Below are 16312 nucleotides of genomic sequence, written 5' to 3' on the forward strand. Positions count from 1 at the left end.
CGTAGGCTTGAAAGAGACAAAAAAAAGGTAATATATACAGTATAGAAACAAATACATGGTTTTAAAAAATAAAGTCTTTAAAGAGACAGTAAAATTAATATAAAAAATAAGCCATGTAGAGATGACTATTACACAGAGAGTCTGGATTGTGTTGTCTTTGGGATTCTTAACTACAGAGAGATATTTGATTGTAAAGGAAGCTGAGTTAAACCAATATGCATATTTTAAGGGTACCTTGACTTCAAAATTTAGATATAAGGATATGTTACTTTGGAAAGGAGACTCTGCTTTTGTTTCCACAGAAAGCCAGAGGCTATGGATTTGTTCCAGATTAAGACACATCAGGTTTGACCAGCCAAGACCACCTGAAAGGTCTCCGATGACACCATGGCCCAGATGATCCAACATCCAGAACCGTTTCAAGGCAACTGGCTCAGATGATACAGCCTCACGGACTACTCCATGATCCTAAAATTTTCTTTGTTTCCCCAGAAGATACAGCGCCCCCCTCCAGCAGGAAGTAGTAAGAGAAGCTACGCCCAAATTCCCAAATATACCAAGCTGACTTTGGAGATGTGTAAAGGTTAAAACCTTCCTTTTTAAGAAAAGAAAAGGGGAGGTGCTGTGGGATGGTCTGTATGTCAAATGTGTTGCTGATTGGTCAATGAATAAATCACTGATTGGCAGTGGCCAGGCAGGAAGTATAGGCGGGACTAACAGAGAGGAAAATTGAGAGAACAGGAAGCTGGGGGAGGGAGACACTGCCAGCCGCCATCAGGACAAGGAAGATGTAAAGTACCGGTAAGCCACAAGCAACGTGGCAAGGTATAGATTAATAGAAATGGATTAATTTAAGCTGTAAGAACAGTTAACAAGAAGCCTGCCACGGCCATACAGTTTGAAACCAATATAAGTCTCTGTGTTTACTTGATCGGGTTTGAGCGGCTTGGGACTGGCGGGTGAGAGAGATTTGTCCTGACTGTGGGCCAGGCAGGAAAACTCTAGCAACAGAGAACCACAAAGAACTCTGCCTCCCGAATGCTAGGATGAAAGGCATGTGCTACCACTGCCTAAACCTATGTTTAATGTAGTGGCTGTTCTGTTCTCTGACCCCCAGATAAGTTTATTTGGGTGCACAATATATCAACCACATTTCCCCTTTTTTGTCTAAAATTAAGATATAACTAATATAAGAAAAAACTATATACAGTAAGTATATACAATATATACAGTCAAGAATTACATTAACAATGTCTAGTCCACTAACATTTGACAAATTCAGACAAAATTTTCAGTGCTTATCCTTTTTTAAACAAGTAGTTCCTTTTTAAAAGTAGATTCAATAACCTACCCTTTGTCTTATCAAAAATTATATGATGGAGAAATAGTATTATTGAAAGAAATTACTAGATTTGCTTACAAGACAGGTGAAGAATAGTCTCACAACAGCCTTTTGCAGTTGGAGGGAAGGAGAACCTGGGGCTGCTCAGACCACAGAGCTGCATCACCAGCAGTTCCAATCTACTGATGAAGGCCCAGAAAAACCTTGTCAAGGTGCTGGCATTTGGTTCATGTTGTAAGATCAAAACAATCTGGTGTCTGCTATCAGTGTTGTATGGAATCAAGTGGTGGTGACAGCATCACCTGATATCAGGAACCAAAGAGAAGCATACAAGAACATTTTTTTCCTCTGAGCTCTTTATAACTGAACCACTGTTCAGAAGTTACCACTGACTCTGATGTTAGATCCTTTCTCCTCAGTTAATCATTTCAGTAAATGCTTTTACAGTCTAACCAAGATGCCATCAAGCTGATATGATTCAGAATTCTTATCTTTATTATTCCTTCCTGAAACAAAGTGTGTGTATGTATGTATGTATGTATGTGTGTGTGTGTGTATGTGTGTGTGTATACATACATATGTATGCATTTCTGTTTCATTTTATCATTCATTAATACATTCTTTAATTTCAAAGTATCTTATAAATTTTACTTTTTGGCATTGTTTTCTTCTAGTCTTATTGCATTGTAGTCAGAAAAGAGAAATGATGGTTCTTTTGTTGTTGCTGAAACACTTTTGTGGACAGTTGTGATTGGTCCTGGATAGTATTCTAAATGCTGTAGTGAAGACTTGTATCTTCAGCACTTGAATGAAAAGTTCTATTCATGCCAGTTTGTTGACTTTGGTACAGGGTGAAGACCTTCGTTCTGTTTTGTTGCTGTTGGTATTCTGCCCAGATGCTTAGTTCATTAGTGAATGTAGACTTCAATTTTAAGTTCTCCAGTGCTTTTGGGTTGGAGTTTACTTTTCCTGTCAATAGTAGCTGGTATAGTTGAGTGCTCTCATTTTGGGTGCCTAGGCATGAACATTGTTGTCCCTTCTCATTGGGTTACCAATTTGTCATCACACAATGACCTTCAAGGTCTCTCTTTTTAAATTTGTACTTTGATTCTTTCTTCTGCTGTTGTAAAGATTATTACTCTTACTTGCTTTTGAATTCTTCCTACATGGAATGCCTTATTTTATTATATAACTAAAAAATTACAACATTAAAGAGTAAGATTTCATAGTGTTAGATTAATACATACTGTTAAGTAGAGGCATATACTGTCTGTTTGAATTGTGCTGAATTCACCAGAAAACAGTATCAGCAAACAGAACACTTTCTCAGATTAGTGGCCTCATATAACAGAGAAAATTATTTTCTGATACTACCTTTCCTGTAACATAAGCAAGTAAACAAAATATATTGGAATTCGTTGGACATTAAGGACATTTGAAGGATTAAAATGGTTTAGTTGCTTCCACTTAGTGCACAAGGTATAAAAGACCAAGGGTTATGTAGAGCTACTCCTTGATTGTTACCAAAACTCTTGGAAGACACAAACAGTAAAGACAGCTCAGTGCTGCTAACTTGTAACGTAAATATAAAAAGCAGCAATTTAGAAAGGATAGATTAAAACATTAGAGCTTGCTGGGTAAAATCACAGGAGAAGGGAAGAGAATTCATATGTTATTATTAATGCTATAGCTCACTATTTCTTAAAAGCTATTTGAGGAAAGTTTAAGATCCAAGAATGAAAGTACTATATTGCCAGTTATATAGATCAATACAGCAGAAAGAGTACCTATTTGTCCGGATTAATTTCAACAATTTTTCATGCTATTGTTTCACAGGCAAAGTTGGAGTTCTAAGTACTTAGTAATTGCTATTGTGTCTGACCTCAGATTTTTGACTCTGCTTGTTTATTTTCACATTATTTCTCAACCTCTTCAATAGTTCCAGCTCCTGTGGACCATAGCCATTTTTCTCTCTGTCAGGTATGCTTTTACATTTAGGTGAAGCTGTTTATCCCTGTAAGACTACCAAGCCACCATTCCCCTGCTTAGGATCTCTAACTTGTGTAGATGTTCTCTCTCTCTCTCTCTCTCTCTCTCTCTCTCTCTCTCTCTCTCTCTCTCTCACACACACACACACACACACACACACACACACACACACACACACACACACACTTACACATCATTACTGTTAGAACATGATCCAAGAATGGAGAGCTGCGTGAAGAGATTTCTGAGTGGTTTTGAGGAAATTCCAAGAAAAGAAGACAAGTGTCTTGTGACCTAAGTTCCTTCAAAATACGAAATTGTTCTTGGAATGTAACACCAATTTCTAAATGGTCTTATAATAAAAACCCAGGGCCAGATATTGGGGTAAATGCTGAAACATCAGAGAGACAAAGGAACAAAATCATCTCGCCAACTTCACGAATCCTCTGACTGAGTGTCTCTGAGTCCTCAGCCAAAAATGCTTCAGCAGAAAAAGCCTCTAGCTGAAAGGGATGCTTCAGTGAGTGAGTGAGTCTCATGTAGCCCAGGGTGGCTTTGAACTCACAGAGATCCTGACAGATCTTTACCTCCCTAGTGCTAGGATTAAAGGTGTGCCACCATTGCTTGGTCTCTATATTTAATCTAGTGGTTTGTTCTGTTCTCTGATCTTCAGGCAAATTTAATTAGGGTATACAATATATCACCACATTGGAATGTATGTTCATGCTCCTCCCAGGTATACCCAATAGGAATGAGTTTACTTCGGCTGTTGTTACTCATGTTCCTCTATAGAAAACAGGTTTTTTTTTTTTCCACGTGTGGTTTATCCTCATGATTGACTATATTACTCATGTGATTCTTCCTAACTCTCAGGGTTTATATTGCCTGGTGCTCTGAATAAAGCTGGCTATTGCATAAGACTTTATTCTGCCTCATTTTTAGACCCCAGTCTCCCAGGGTCACATGGCCAAATAGAACAGTAAACAATTACCAATCTTGATCTATGAGTTATAAACCCAGTGATCTTTTAAAAGTATTGTATAGATAATTATTTGCTGACTGAACTTTCTCCTTCGTTATATGATTGCATGATCACCAACCAACATTCAAACATAGGCTTTCTGCAAAATCTGTTATGGGGATTCCTAATAGCTACAGAGGTTAAAGTCTTAGACATATAAACACAGTCAAACCCCCAACAAGTAAAGACAATTTATAAAGAATAATTGCTGCTTTGTTATTGTTTTGCCACAGAGGAGAGTAGCTTCATCAAGAAAACAATATGCCAACTAAGTATTATGAAATATGTGATTTAATTTAAAATGAAACAGCCTTAATATTACACTACAAAACATGGGTTGATTTAGATGTAGTTTGTAGCATAACAAATCAAATAGGAGTTTACGTCCATGTACTCTCTCTTAGGCCAATAAAAAATCTTAGGGAAGGTCAGTACAATTAATTTATTTTGCAGAAGCCAAATAGATACTGGAAGTTGGTTCTCTTTTTTGTTTAAGTGATTGTAGTTGATGTCTGGAAACTGACTATGAATTTTGTAGACAAATTACAGCTCCCTATAAGTAAGAATAATAATATAGGGAAGCCAGTAAGGAGAAAGCTAAATTTGAAAGCTCCCAGGGCCCGATATTTGTTCATTGAATTGGAATATTTTAGTGTGCCAATAACCAATAATTAAGTCGCAGAGTCTTCATTCCAAAATGCTGTCAGGCATTATATTCTCAATAACTTCATGAAAATTGTGTTCAAATATTTAAAGAACCCCAATGGTATATGCTTTTGTCTATTTAGAGCAAACGATTTATTAGAGTATATGCTTTCTTTTTTAAATTTATTGTAAGTGTGTGGGAGACGTAGCATCTTCATGAGTCATTGTGAGTACAGAAGTAAAAAGAAAACTTTCAGGAACTGGTTCTCATATGTCACATTTTTCTTTAGAATCAACCTGTTTGTCAGACTCAAAAATGAATGCCTAGACCGCCAGAACCAAATCACTCTCCCAGTGATTTGACACATAATTTTAAGTGTTTATATATGTATGTTAAAAGTTTGTCTAGAGCGAGGTGGTGGCCCAGGCCTTTAATCCCAGCACTGGGGAGGCAGAGGCAGGTGGATTTCTGTGAGTTTGAGACCAGCCTAGTCTATGAAGTGAGCTCCAGCACAGCCAGAGAAAGAAACCCTGTCTCAAAAAACCAAAATAAAGTTTGTCTAAAACTGTTTTAATAAAAACCTGGGGACGAAAGTTTAGAGTCATATTAACCTTACTCCCTTTAAATATTTTGATCTATTAATCAATAGGAAGAATTTTTCATTTCAAAACTGGTTTAGGCTACTGTATAATTTTTAATTGATGAAAGTGAAGCTAAATGGAATGGTCTTTCAAAGGACTACATGCAAAAGAACATTTGCAGTGGAATAAATAGAGTCTGTGGGGAAAAACACTTTCATGCAATGGAGACCATGATGAATGGAATCTTCATATTCAGTCCAATTCAAGGGATTTACAATTAACCAAGTTTAGATTGAAATTAGAAAAAATACGTTTGATACCAAAATTGCAAAGCTAAAGTCTTCTAAGAAGAACAGGAGACTTGAACAAAAGTTATGGATATATATAATTAGGACTGTTAAACTTAGCAAGGCATAATAACAGGAGAATGGATCATTGAGAACATGATACATGATGCTCATTTATTTTCCATAATCACAAGAGTCATTTGAAGGATAAGTAACCTTTTCTTCAAGCAAAAAGTTCAGAGATTGGTACCTTCTCTCCTGTTAATCATATTCATTTCTTTCTTTGTTACATTTTAGGGATAGAGCAGTTTAGAAATTTGTGCTTAGCTATGGGGAAGTCTCAGAAAATGTAGCATGCTATTAGAAAATGATCTGGGGGGGCGGTTAAAATGAGTTAAATGATTCTTGAATAGAAGTGTCAAATGTGATGAGAATAATTCCCTTTGTGATTTGCTGAATGCAGTGCACACTGTCACAACCTGAGATGATTTTTCATTTCCTTCCACTAAGCAGTTTGAAATGACAGTGCAAAATTTGAAGATGTCACGACTCTGTTATGGAGTAGTAACTGCTTTAACATCTTGAAGTCAATCTCAATATACTTGTGAAAGGAGAGAAGCTAAGTAAACTCAAGGATATACAAACACAATAAAAAAACGATGAGGAAAGAACTATTATGGTACTGTTTGGGCCCTCATGACTTAAATGAAAAATTACTAACAAGTGAATTAAATGACAGAACAAAGCAAGAAATACACAGATTGCACATTTTTCACATTAAATCACAGAGCACTAACATATTCACCATTGTACACACTGTCTGAGAGTCTGACAAGGGTTATATTAAAAGGGTTGTGTTAATATGTTAAAATATGTGGAAAATATGTTTAGACTGTAAACTTGTATTAAATATTTTAAGCAAAATTGCTTATTTTGTAACATAGTAGTTGAAAAATATAATTAACCTACAGTGGAAGTATAGTACATCTGTTGTGAAGAAAGCTGATCAAGATAGCAGGCAAGGGGCTGGAGAGATGGCTCAGAGGTTAAGAGCACTGACTGCTCTTGCAGAGGTCCTGAGTTCAATTCCCAGCACCCACATGGTGGCTCACAACCATCTGTAATGAGATCTGGCACCCTCTTCTGTATACATAATAAATAAAGTAAATCTTAAAAAAAAAAAAAAGATAGCAGGCAAGGATTATGCACAGTTTAGAAATTCACAAGTATTTAAAACTAAAAAAAAAAGTGGGATCATCCTTGTGGACTCCTAGGAACTTGCCTAGCATCCTGTTTCTCTCTATCACCATGATGTCTCCCTCTATCATGATATCTCTTTCCTTGCTCTCCCACTCCGTCCCTGTTCCAGCTTAAACCTCCCATTCCCTTATGCTCTCATCTCCCATTCCCTACCCTCCATTGCCCCCCCTTCACTCCCAGTTTACTAATGGAGATCTCATCTATTTCCCCTTCCCAGGGTGGTCCATACATCCCTCTTAGACTACTAGCAATATTAGAGAGGATACCTGAACTGACCTACCCCAGTAATCAGATCAGTGAATACCCTGTCATCATAGAGCCTTCCTTCAGTAACTGATGAAAGTAGATGCAGAAATCCACATCCAAGCACCAGGCCAAGCTCCAGGAGTCCAGTCGAAGAGAGAGAAGAGGGATTCTATGAGCAAGGGGCATCTAAATCATGATGGAGAAATGTACAAAGACAACCAAACTATTGGTGAAATTATTAGGCCACTACACATAGTTAAAAGGGAGATTTATTTAGTGACATAACTTACAAATGAAGGGATAGGTAGGTTGCGCGTTCTGGGAAAGATGCAGCGCAGTCCGGCGGTGTTCTCTGGAGAACTCTCCTCGGTCCACCTCTAGTGTCCAGGGTCCAGGAAACAAGAGAGCGCAGCGCATCCAGATCTCGGGTCTTCAGGGTCCTCTCTTGGCCCTGCCTTATAGGCATGATAGTTACTGAAGCCTCAATGGGGGTTGGAACTTCCAGACCAAAGCTGGAATGGCTACCCACTACTTCAAACCAAACTAGTGGGAACTCGGAAACTGTGAACCAATAGCTGTGGAGCCTCCATGGGACATGACTAGGCCCTCTTCACAGGCAAGACAGTTGGGTAGTTTGACCTGCTTAAGGAGCCCCCTGGCACTGGAATCAGGATCCATCCCTGGTATATGAGTGGACTTTTTGGAGCCCATTGCCTATCATGAGAAACCTTACATCCTTGGTGCGGGGGGAAGGGCTTAGACCTGCCTCAGCTGAATGTACCAGGCTGTGCTGACTCCCCATGGGAGACCTTGCCTTGGAGGAAGTAGAAATCAGGTTGTGTGGGAAGAATGGGGGGATGGAGGAGGGAAGAGAGGGTATCTGTGGTTGGTATGCAAAATGAATAGAAAATTTCTCAATAATAAACAAGGAAAAAAAATGTTCAAAACCTTCTAAATAGAAAAACATAGAGTCTATAATAAAATGGACAAGTGTTATAAATTCATTAAATATTTTACATTTCTTTAAATTTTCTATGTAAGAATTGTATTTACATCTTTTCCAAGTCATTCTATCTTCTCTCCCCATCTTCTCTCACATCCCCACTCCCTTTAATTATTGGCATCTACTTTATTATTGTTGTTATACATACACACACAGACACACACATACACACACACACACACACACACACACACACGGAGAGAGAGAGGAAGTGTGTGTGTGGGGGGGGCTAAAAATAAGGCTTAAAGCATTTTAATTTTGCTTCAATCCTATTTAAAAGCATCAGAGAGATGGCTTGTGCTATAATTGGAAACAAGATCATTCACAAATGATTTGGCATTCTATGGGAAAACTACCTGTTTCCAAAGTGTTCATAGAAATAAATGCAATTGATATGAAGTCATTAGATATATAAAACTGAAAGACCAGAAACTGCAAATGATGTTTATTCTGTAACTGCGACCAGTTCCTGAGACATTTGGTGTCTATTTTCCTCCAACTTCCAGCTGGATAAGGATGTACTCATCTTTGTTTTCAGCCTGTTTCTCAGTTCATGGAATGTAATGTGTTCTTATACATCTTTAAAACACTTTACTTATTTGTTCTATTGATACTAATTACAAACATTACAGGTGTACAGCACATGAGTTTACATATATATGTAAATTTAACGAAATTTACATATGGGCATATTCATAGATCCATTTCTTCATATATAGTGTGTCTTACAAGAAGCACACTTAAAATCTCCTCAGAAATTTTCACATTTATTGTATGTGATTATTACCTGTAGTCAGCATGTTGTAGAAGAAATCAATTAGCTTTAAGTAATTAAACTGTGTCAATTTGAATGCATTAATTTTTTGTATTTTTTGAAAATCCCACTTTCAAGTGAAATTAAATCACATGTTTTGTGCTCAGGTGAACTGCTGAGCACAGCAATCACAGCAATCACGTCTATTTAGAAATGAGCAGTAAGTCTTGTGTATAAGTGTCAACAAGACCTGGTGCTGCCGGGCAGTGGTGGTGCACACCTTTAATCCCAGCACTCAGGAGGCAGAGGCAGGCAGATCTCTGTGAGTTCGAGGCCAGCCTGGTCTACAAAGTGAGTTCCAGGAAAGGCGCAAAGGTACGCAGAGAAACTCTGTCTCGAAAAACCCAAAAAAAAAAAAAACAAACCTGGTGTTAAAGGCATAGTTGGTACAGTACATCTGCTTTACTATTGTGAGTGGCATGAATCTAATTAGAGCCAGAGCTTTGAATTATTGTTAGTATCAGAGTTTTTAAAGTGAAATTACATCAATATACACCGTTTTTGAACATGTGTATAAATGGTGCCTAGACTGTCAGAGAAAACTTCTTGAGGAACTTGACAGGATTTCAATGGCAAGTTTTACCTTTCCATTTGCAGCTGGAAAGAGCCATACCAAAAATACCTCTTAGGATATTTGATCATAAGGATATGCCTTATGACAAATCTGACAAGAAGATCACTTATCTAGAAAAATGAGTTGCAGAAGCTAAACCATAAAGTCTCCCCAACATGATTGCTGAAACATGAACTGAACAAGAGCAATGGCAGTGGGTATGCCAAAGTGCACAAGAAAAAAGTCAAGAAGCCACACCCTACACAAAAGAACTATAGGCAACTGAGGAAAGAAAGGGGGGGTGTTTCTCTCAGGTATAGTACACCAATTGGTTGTCCAGTGTCAATGGTCAGTCTTGAAAACCTTGTAGGAACTGAAACATTATAGTAAAACATTATACAAGCTGAACTGGTTGTACCCAGGAATATATGTGTATAAATGCCTGCATGCCTTAACAATTAGTAAAAAGAAAGTCCATGAATTTGACAGAGTAGGGAGAGGTATGTAGGAAGGGTTGGAGGGATGAAAGGAAAGGGCGAAATGTTTTAATGATAGTATAACCTTAAACATACAAACAAAACAAATTTGTCCATACAATGATCCTTATTTAAATACAAGGGAGATGAACTGGTAGGACTGGTAGGTACAGGAACTTTCTCAGGCAAACCTGGTGACCTGAATTTTATCTTTAGAACGTACTTAAAGGTCGAATAAGAGAAAAGTTGTTCTCTGACATACATAAGTGAACCATGCATATACATGCAAAATAGCAGTAAATAAAATTTTGAAAATAACTCTACCTGTAGAACAAACTTTCTGTTTCATTAGGTCTGTGATGAGATCCAAAAATTAGCATTTTAATTTTCATTGTTCAGTGGTTTCCTTATAAACATAATTTATTTTCACTGTTCTGAAGTTGGAATTAGGCATGGGACTGAGAGGCTATGACATCTCTCATGTGGTCTGTCCCCAAAGTTTTCATTATTTGAATACATGGTATCAGTTGTTGGCACTGTTTTGGTAGTGTGAGGAACTTTTGGCAAGTAGAGGCTAATGGAAATAGATAAACCCTTGAAGGCAATGCTGCTTGTCTTCTCGTCTAAGCCTTCTGCTTCCTGTTCTGAAGAGACAGATGTAAGAAGTCTGCTTGACTGCTCCTTCAGCATCCTATGGGTATATGGCCAAGAGTGGTATTACTGGGTCTTGAGGTAGATTGACTCCCACATAAGGACACTTGCTCAACTACGTTCATAGCAGCATTATTCATAATAGCCAGAACCTGAAAACAGCCTAGATAAACCTCAACCAAAGAAAGATATACCAAAGAAAATGTGGTATATCTGCACAATGGAGTAGTGCTTGGCAGTAAAAATAAAACAAAACAAAACAAAACAATGATGTATGAAATATGCAGGCAAATCGATGGTACTAGAAAAAAATCATCCTGAGTGAGGTAACCCAACCCCAGAAAGACAAATATGGTATGTACTCACTCATAAGTGGATATTACATGTAAAGCAAAGGATAACAAGGCTACAATCAACAGCCCTAGAGAAGCTAGGTAACAAGGAGAAACCTAAGAGGGACAGGCATTGACAGCCATAGGAAGGAGAAATAGATAAGATCTCCTGGGTAAACTGTGAGTGGAGGGAAAGGAGAGGGGATGAGGGATGAGAATATGAAAGAATAGGATGGTCGAGTTGGGAGTGGGACAGACAGGGAGAACAATTGAAAGAGATAATCTTGGTAGAAGGAACCATCAGGGGGTTAGGAGAAAGCTGGTGCTAGGGAAATTCCCAGGAATCCACAAGGATGACCCCAGCTAAGACTCCTATCAACAGTGGGGAGGGTCCCTGAACTGGCCTTCTCCTGTAATCATATTGGTAACTACCCTACTTGTCATCATAGAACCTTTATCCAGTAACTGATGGAAGCAGATGCAGAGATCCACAGCCAAGTACTGGGCCTAGCTCCTGGAGTCCAGCTAAAGAGAGGGAACAGGGATTATAAGAACAAGGGAGGGTCAGGATCATGATAAGAAAATCCACAGACAAGCTGAAATTTTGTTTAAATCTGCCCATTGTGAGTTAATGCTGCCAGTGTAGTAAGTCAGTTCATTACTGGATGGTCCCAGGAGAGGAGGATAAGCCATGAGGGGTACCAGGAGTGGAAGTCTTGGGCTGGACCTTAAATGCCCTCTGGGGATGGTGCCAGGTTTCGTGTGGGCTTTCTGAGATGAGGCAGGGTTTGAAGAGAGAGAGATAGGGGAGGGGGATTGAGGTGGTGCTTCCACCAGAACATTCCAGACTGCGTGGGATGCCAGGGAAGAGGGGCAGGAGGTGGAGCTTCCATCAGAACACAGCTGACCTGTGGTACATGGACTCTGGACTGACAGCTTGGGAGCTTGCATGGGACCAAACTAGGCCCTCTGAATGTGAGTGACAGTGGTGTGGCTTGGTTTATTTGTGGGGCCCCTGGCAGTGGGACAAGGATTTATCCCTGGTGCATGAACTGGCTTTGTAGAGCCCATTCCCTGTGGTGGGATACTTGACTGAGCCTTGATGCAGGGGGTAGGGTCTTGGTGCTGCCTCAATTTGATATACCAGGCTTTGTTGACTCCTCATGGGAGGCCTTACCCTCTCTGAGGAGTATATATGTGGGGGGGGAAGGAATGGGGGAAGATGGGGGAAGCTGGAGGAGGGGAGGAAGTTGGAACTGTGGTTGGTATGTAAAATGAAAAAATAAATAAATAAAAATAAAAATAAAAAAAGAAAACTCCTTCAAAGCATGGCCCAAGCTGCCATGCCTTCTCTAATATAATGGGCTTTATCTCTTAAATTGTGAGCCAAGGCTAGCCTATCCAGAATTAAATTGCTTCTGACAGGTATTTTATTTCAGTGAGGAGGAAATTTAATGATGTATGTCATACCAAAATACAATCAGGATGTGGAGTTTTGAAAAATTGCATGAACATTCAATGCAATAAAAATACTTACATCTGACCATCATCCTTCTTTGTTTATCTTTTATTCCTTTCTTCTTTTCTTTTTTTTTAATTTTTATTTTTATTTTACAATACACTTTCTTATTATGCATTTTTTTTTTTAGTTCTTTCACTGGTAAAGTACTTCGGACACATGAAAATGCTGCTTATATCTCTGCAATGATGTCAAAATCAAAATGCAGAACTGGGTTTGATGACCCAGGTCTGTGATTGCAGCACATGGAAGACTGAGCGAAGAGGATTGCCTCAATTTCTAGTCCAACCTGAGCTAGTCAGTGAGTTTCAAGAGAAGACTTCCTCATGCCAAGTCTGTAGATTTTCACAAAGATACATGATTAAAACCAAATTTATTATCAACAGTTTCCATGGTTGAAATTGGGGGGGCAGGGGTGCAAATATTATGGAGATTCATCTTCTTTGTAATCTGAATGGATTTAGACTATAACCATAAAAACAAACCTCCGTGTTAATCAATGAGGGGTTGTCCACAAAAAATTTGCTGAAGAAAGACGCACCCTGACTGTGGCTCCATCTGTCGGCAGGGATTCTGAACCGAACCAAAGCAAACACGGAGATGCGGGTCAGTTTCCCTCTCTCTGTGTTGTGACAGCAGATGTAGAAGGACGAGCTGCCTCCTTGTTCTGCCCCCATCCTGTTCCCCACTGCGGGGGATTTAACCCACAACCTGTGAGCCAAAATCAACCCTTCTTTCCTTAAGCCAACTTTCAGCAACAAGAACAGTACAATAATACAGAAAATTAATGGCACTGTTTTAGAAGCCAGACAGAAGAAAGTAGGAATATATTAGATGCTGAATAAGAACAAGAGAGGCTGATACCATAGATGTCAGCAAAGAGGGGAAGCTGCTGCTGAGGCATGCAGTTAGCTGAAGAACACTGCAAAAACTGCTGTTAGCAACACTGCCAGAGTGTGGCTGTTAAGGTTGTCACTCTCAGTGTGAGACACCTCGGGCAACATTGTCAATGAACACAGCCTCCAGGGAAAAGACTCCAGCAGCAGCAGCAGCAGCAGCCGCAAAGCTTGACAACCTAAAAGAAGCAGTGGGAGTTACAGAAACCCCTGCTAGCTCCTCCTGGCAAATAAATAATTGAGCCTGCCCAGCCTTTCATGGACGTTTACCAGGCTGTATTCAGCTTGTCACTCCCACAAACCCCATTCATCATAAGCTGCTACCATATCATGCCAGTGCTTATCAAATTATTTATGACTCAAAAGGATGAGGAGAAACTTTCTTTCAAAATCTAACATGAGCCAATACTCTATTTAAATGCCAATAAAAAAATTAACAGAAAAACACAATTTGAGAAATAAACATAAAATACAAACACCACTTTTTATTACTGAACTCATAAAATGTCCATAAAAAATGTCTCGTAGCATTGCTAAAAGAGTATTGAACAGATTGACCCGCTTTTTCTGGTGCATTTCATTGAAGAAAAGTACCATATTCAGTGAGATATATAGGTTATCATTTACAAATCAACTTTGAAGTAACACAAGACTTCTACTTCTTGACATTTTTTTTTAGTATTTCAGCTTGAATACTATTTTCAGACTTCTTAAAACTTCTCAAGCGCAGAACCTTTGCACTATTCGAATTTTTATATTTCATTATCTACCTTATTATTCAAACCATCCTCAATGTATCATGAACCTTTGTACTCCCCTACCTTTGCTTAACTATTCTTCCCTCAGAGACTATGTCCCCTAACATAGTCTCTGAATAAACCTCAAATACTCTTTACTAATCAAGATATGTCTCTTCATAACGTTAATCTAGATTTTTGTCACTCAGAATTAATACTTCTCTTTGTGGTTTACCTGCATTCTACTTTATCATTTATAAGTATTTCCTTAAAATATCATCTTATATTTTCATTTTGATGAAAGGCATGGCACATGAACATTACCCAGGAGTGACACAACATTTATCTGTTGAAATAGATCAATCCAAATAGGCATAGCTGTTGCTGGAGAATTTCTCTCCAGCTCCCACTAAGTCCTGCCAGTCCCAGAGCCCACTTATAAAATAAACACACAGACTCATACCTTATTTAAACTGCTTGGTCATTAGCTCAGGCCTATCATTGTCTAGCTCTTACTCTTATATTTAGCTCATTTTTATTAATCTATACTTTGCCACGTGGCTTGTGGCTTACCGGTACTTTACATCTTCCCTGTCCTGACGGCTGCTCCAGGCAGTCCCTCCTCTGCCTTCCTGTTTCCTCTTTTCTCCTCTCTGTTAGTCCCGCCTATACTTCCTGCCTGGCCACTGGCCAATCAGTGTTTATTTATACAGAGCAATATCCACAGTACATAGCTGTCTAAATCTAGTTTTGCTTGGAGAGTTTCCCATCTGATTCAAGAAGGTTTATAGAGACAGCCTACAAAGAGATATCTTGTACCTAAGCACTTACTGAAAGAGATTTTTTTTAATGTGTTAGGCATATTTCATATTTTTTATATTTCAAGTAAGCATTATTTGGAAAAGCAAAAGTTAGTTCTCTCATTAACCTCACATTGGCCCTACATTCTAGAAATGGGGATATTTCAAGATTGAGGACATTTGATAATAATTATATTTCCTGGCATTTGGAATATTGCCTGAGAACCTTCGTCAGGAGCAAAAGAAGTGTCTCATTAATCTATGGAAGATATAGAAAACAGCACATTTATGAGGAAAGTAATTATAATGAAATTCCAGTTGCTGATTAGGCAACTTGATTTCTTATTCCATTTTGCATGCATGAATATAATCAATATTCTTGCTGTAGTGATATGGATGAAAATAGTACCTCAATCAGGACTTGAACAAATGCTCTTTTTATTGATTTTGCTGTTGAGTCACATGTAGTTCAAACATTTTTTTTCTACTTCCATAAAATCACTTGCTTTTATTTGTTAGAAGTTTCAAATATTTATTAAACTAGTAATAAGGCGAATCAGAGATTCAATGAGCCCTCACGAATACCTGGCCCCATTTTTCTGCTTTGCACGTAACTTTGTTCTGATTTCCTCTTTCTGGTTAGTCCACACCAGAAGATGAATGGTTTTGTGAGTTGCCCTTTATTTTCTATAATAAATTTAGCTCTCCTCAAAGATATATAATTAAGCTGGGCAGTGCAATCTGATTATCTGTCACATATAAATGAGTCACCTTACTACATTCAGATACTAGATCGCTGTACCGACAATGAATTAAAACACCTCAGTCCCAAATGTAAAATTGATAATAACATTTCCATTCAGTCAGCACATATTTATTGAATACCTACCTGCTTGGTGCCAAGTATTCTCAAACCTGAAGAGAAGTTTTCAGATGTATTTTACATTTTTTTCACCATGGCCTTATTCTTTCATCTACATACGTGAAAATGCTGTCCTCCGTTTACAGGTGAGAGAATGGACAGGATGAATTTATACTATTACATGGTTTTAAATTATGTAGCTGTAAATAAAGCTCAGAACTCCTGATTCTTCATCAGTTTGTCTTTTCACAATAGCCAGCTTGTTCTCTGCATATTATATAGTACTTTGTAAGAATT

At 38.4% G+C, this 16312-nt stretch overlaps 1 pseudogene; it reads right to left on the reverse strand.

Annotated features, from left to right (window-relative positions):
* LOC128107812 (60S ribosomal protein L10a-like) overlaps positions 1-13397 on the reverse strand; it is a 102161-nt pseudogene extending 88764 nt beyond the window's left edge.
* Positions 13398-16312: the final 2915 nt, after the last annotated feature.

The sequence above is a fragment of the Peromyscus californicus genome, unplaced genomic scaffold (assembly GCF_007827085.1).
Source record: "Peromyscus californicus insignis strain IS unplaced genomic scaffold, ASM782708v3 Scaffold_12__1_contigs__length_115047231, whole genome shotgun sequence".
Classification (NCBI taxonomy): Eukaryota; Metazoa; Chordata; class Mammalia; order Rodentia; family Cricetidae; genus Peromyscus; species Peromyscus californicus.